Genomic DNA, 5,084 nt, shown 5'->3' with positions numbered 1-5,084 from the left:
TTAATTATGCAACATTTCCTCACTAAAATGTTTTGACCATGTTTCTGCCGATTTTGAAGCCTCGGACCGATATGTAAACATTGCTGCATGTGGTTTTGCTGTGGGCCAGTGGCGCAATGGATAACGCGTCTGACTACGGATCAGAAGATTCCAGGTTCGACTCCTGACTGGCTCGGTGTAATAATTTAACAGTAGTTCATGTGGATTTTAACAATATTCGTGTGGATGAAAAATGTGTTTTCACAAATTTTGGACCAATTCAGAGAAATGTTTTGACCAAATGCAGTCAGCTTCTGTGATGAAATTTATCTTAGCCAATGATTGTTCAAAAAAATGTTGACTATTTTAAGAAAAAAATACTGATAAAGTTCAATTAAGTTTTTATTTAAAAAATAGTTTCTTTAAATGACGAATTCTCGTTAAAGTATTCGGGGAAAATATGTTAGCAAGTTTAAGCTACCTTTTAAAAAGGTGGAAATTTCTCGAAAAATACGTGGAAACATTACATTTTTCAAAATAGTGAAAACACTTTCTAAAACGTTGATGAACTCTGATTAAACATGTTTAATTTTAAGAAGCAAAATACACAGAAATGTTTTTTAAAAGTTGACAAATTTCAGTTAAATCAGATGGAGGAATTTCTTTGGAGTAAGTTTAGTTTTGAAAAGTTCAAATTAGCCAGAAGTTTCTGGTTTGTGATGCTGGGATTGTTGTCCATTGGAGCGAAGGAGATTGAGGAGCGATTTAATCGAGGTGGACTAGATTAGGGCAAGTTTAGAGGGGGAGGGGCAAATTTTAAGATATTGGGCAAGGCGGGGGCGAAGAAGATTTGGAAGCAACATTTTTTCCACAGCGAATGCTCAGGACCTGGAACTCATTGCCTCCGAGAGTTTTGGATGAGGTCAATTTAGGTAATAGAAATTCTGAGGTGGACATGGACCTCCTGAGAAAGAAGATGGGTCTCCAGGAACATTCTTTAGGCAGGTAGATGGATCTCCTCGGTGACATTGAATCTGAAGATCAACCTGTGGAAGCACACCCCTTCCCCGGCCACCGCCCCCACCCACTGTTGAGAACAGTACAGCACAGGAAACAGGCCCTTCGGCCCTCCAAAATGTTTGACAAGAACCCCGCTGATATTAAATGCAAGGGCATCAAAATCAAAAAGGGTATTTTGGACCATTCGTTCTTCGTTGTAGATATTTTCAATATCATATAACGTGAAAAAGGATATGCAAAATATTCAGACTGTTGAATGGGAACTCCCGACATTGTTACAAGGACAACATTAACCATTTACCTCATTGTCACCACCTCAGAAGCTGTCTTGGCCAAAGGGCCAACATTGCGGTGAATCCTCGTTTCGGTCCCGCTGTGGGGAAAACAACTTCATTGATTCACTGGCCCTGCTCTGACGTAATAAACTGGAGAACAAAGGGTCTGTGAGCTGATTGGATGAATTGGAGAATCAGGGACATGATTGGACGTCACCAGTTGATTCGTTTGGGAACTAACCAATCGCTGGAGAGACCGGAAATACATGTAAATATCTTCACCCAAACAATTACAGATTGAACCCATTCTGTTTAATTCCGCAATAAACTCGCTGCAAACATGTTGGGTATCATTTTGTATTCGTTTCTCACTGTTTCAGCTCTTTTGCCTGGTAAGTCTACAAGGGACATAAACTTCTTCTTGCAAGCGATGTCGACAGTAATTTAGGTCCGCTTTGCTGTAGATGATAATGTGATCCGTGTTCTGATGTTATGAGTTACAATAGAATGATAATAACACCTTAACTTTCAATATTTCTAAATTTCTGCCGGTGTCACTACTGGAGACTCAATATCAAAGGAGCCGGTTACAGCGATGAAGTTTGAATGGGACTCAAAGAACAAAGAACAAAGAAAGTTACAGGCTCTTAGGCCCTCCAAGCCTGGACCGATCATGTTGCCCGACTGAACTAAAACCCGCTATCCTTCCGGGGACCATATCCCTCTATTCCCATCTTACTCATATATTTGTCCGGACGCACCTTAAATGTCACTATCGTATCTGTTTCCACTACCTCCTCCGGCAGCGTGTTCCAGGCACCCATCACACTCGGTGTAAAACACTTACCTCATTAATCTCCTTTAAACCTTGCCCCTCGCACCTTAAACCTATGCCCCTTAGTAATTGACTCTTCCACCCTGGGAAAAACCTTCTGACTATCCACTCTAGCCATGCCCCTCAGAATCTTGTAGACTTGTATCAGGTCGTCCCTCAACCTCCGTCGTTCAAGTGAGAACAAACCAAGTTTCTCCAACTTCTCTTCTTAGCTAATGGGCGGCATGGTAGCACAGCGGTTAGCACTGCTTCCTCACAGCTCCAGGGACCTGGGTTTGATTCTCGGCTTTGGTCACGGTCTGTAGCGTAAGCACATTCTCCTCGTGTCAGCGTGGGTTTCCTCCAGGTGCTCGGATTTCCTCCCACAGTCCAAAAATGTGCGGGTTAGGTTTATTAGTCATGCTAAAATTGCCCCTTAGAGTTCTGAGATGCGTAGGTTTGAGGGATTAACGTGTACATGTGGGGGTAGGGTCTGGGTGGGATTGTGGTCAGTGCAGACTCGATGGGCCGAATGGCCTCCTTCTGTACTGCAGGGTTTCTATGATTCTGATGCTCTCCATGCCAGGCAACATCCTGGTAAATCTTTTCTGCACCCTCTCCAAAGCCTCAACATCGTTCTGGTAGTGTGGCGATCAAAATTGAAAATTATATTCCAAGTACGGCCTAACTAACGTGCTATAAAGCTGCAATAGGACTCGCCATTTTTTAAACTCAATGCCCCGGTGACCAATAGATTAACGGCACAGCAGCTGGTGCATATTACATTCAATTGTATCGCCAGGACCGGGAGAAGGTTCCCAGCAAAAAGAACGGAGAAAGCCCCCATCTTCTTGATCTATATCTCTTATTATGAAGATATTTCCAGTGCAAAGGGTGTGGGAACACTATTTTCTGCATATATCGAGAGGTCGAAAAGCGAGGGGAACTTCAGCATGTGTGAGCTGCGGCTGTCGGAAAGCGCGGTGTATTACTGTGGACTGAGAGACGCAATGACAGAAACCAGAGGGAGCCTGGTATGAAAAAAAACATTGCCCCAGAGTGACAAGATGAACGGAGCAGAGAATGGTAATAATATTGGGCTATAAATAGAGCATGATTCACTCTGTGGTGCTTCTATACATTTTCGGTATTGCTGATATTCACAACAGGAGAGGTGATGGCCGAGGGGTATTATCCTGAGACTATTAATCCAGAAACTCAGCGAATGTTGTGCGGACCCGATTCAACTAAAACAATATCAACAACTAAGAATCTATTGACGACCATGAAGCCATTGTCGATTGTCGGAAAAACCCACTTTGTTCACTCATGTACTTTGGGGGATGAAATCTGCCGTCCTTACCTGGTCTGGCCGACACGTGACTCCAAAGCCAAAACAATGTGGTTGATCTCAACTACCGATGGACAACTAGTGGTATCCATGTCCCACACACAGAAAAAATTCACTGGAATCACTGTTAAAACTGTCCTGATAATAAGGCTAATGGACGTATTGAGAAAAAAAAACAAGGACAGAACTATTTAGCCTCCATTAGCTTCCGGGTCACAGTAAGAAAATAAGGGTTTTTTGTGGAATGTCAATTATTGAGCATGTTCAAAAAAATCAACAGCTTTTGGGAGCCTAATGGCATTAAGCGCTATGCAGATAGCGCCGGAAAGTTGCGTTCAGGCTGATCAGCCCTGATCTAACTGAATGACGAAGCAGAATCGAAGGACAGAATGGCCTACTGCTGTTCTCATGTTCCTGCACCCCATTTTTCTACATTCTTCCCCAAGTCAATCGCTAAATGTGTAAGTTGTCTCTGTAAGGATGATTATATTAATCCAGCTCACGGTGCGTCTGGTTACTGTCTGTTATCTCACCACCTGGGTGTCACACAGCACCACTGGAGACAGAAGGGAGGGAGCTGAGAACATCCGGAGAAAGGAAGCTGATTATTGAAGGCTGGGATTAGACCGGATAAAATCAAACACGCAGCTCCCCTTTTACAGAGCGACAGCGGCAATGCAGCTGCTGTGGGGATCATTCCTGACAGGTAATTACGTGCAAAAAACACTGCACTGTTTCACACGTTTCCCAAGCTTGGTTCCAGACCACAAATTAATCATACACCCTTCTGACCATTTTCTGTGTTGTTATTTCCATATTTGAGACATGGAGATTCTGTCACCCAGCCGCTCACATCAGATGTGAAGAGAGAAGGCGAGATCGTGACTTTAACCTGTAGCAATGAAACCAAGCACGCTGAATGGCTTCTTCACCACTCTGTCCACCTGTGACTCCACTTTCAGGGAGCAGAGAGCGACTATAGGCTGCACTGATACCGACAACATCCAGACACGCAGCCCGTGTTTATAGTGCGGAAAGATACTGATAGTTATGAAAATAAAGCAGATGTTTTTAAAAGTCGCTTCTATGTAGCTAATGTAGCTGTGTAGGAGGTAGCTAAATTGACACAAAATTGGCTTGATGACAGAAGCCACAGGGCGGTTGTAGAGGGTTGCTTTTTAAACTGGGGGCCTGTGACCAGCGGTGAGCCTCAGGGATCGGTGCTGGATCCATTGTTATTTGTCATTTATATTAATGATTTGGGTGAGAAAAAAGGAGGCATATTTAGGAAGTTTGCAGATGACACGAAGATTGGTGGCACAGTGGACAGTGAAGAAGGTTATCTCGGATTGCAACGGGATCTTGATAAATTGGGCCAGTGGGCTCACGAATGGCAGATTGAGTTTAATTTAGATAAATGCGAGGTTATGCATTTTGGTAGTTTGAACCAGGGCAGGACTTACTCAGTTAATGGTAGGTCATTGAGAAGAGTTACAGAGCAAAGAGATCTAGAGGTACAGGTTCATAGCTCCTTGAAAGTGGAGCCACAGGTGGACAGAGTGGTGAAGAAGACATTCAGCGTGCTTGGTTTCATTGCTCAGAACATTGAATACAGGGGTTGGGACGTCTTGTTGAAGTTGTACAA

The 5,084-nt window shown here is 43.5% G+C and overlaps 1 non-coding gene across 1 annotated transcript; it reads left to right on the top strand.

Annotated features, from left to right (window-relative positions):
- Window positions 1–102: 102 nt before the first annotated feature.
- Window positions 103–175, top strand: trnar-acg (transfer RNA arginine (anticodon ACG)). The gene has a single exon. It is a non-coding gene; the product is annotated as a tRNA-Arg (tRNA).
- Window positions 176–5,084: the final 4,909 nt, after the last annotated feature.

The sequence above is a fragment of the Mustelus asterias genome, unplaced genomic scaffold (assembly GCF_964213995.1).
Source record: "Mustelus asterias unplaced genomic scaffold, sMusAst1.hap1.1 HAP1_SCAFFOLD_42, whole genome shotgun sequence".
Lineage (NCBI taxonomy): Eukaryota > Metazoa > Chordata > Chondrichthyes > Carcharhiniformes > Triakidae > Mustelus > Mustelus asterias.
The sequence above is the reverse complement of the archived record's forward strand: the minus strand, read 5'-3'. Positions and strand labels throughout refer to the sequence as shown.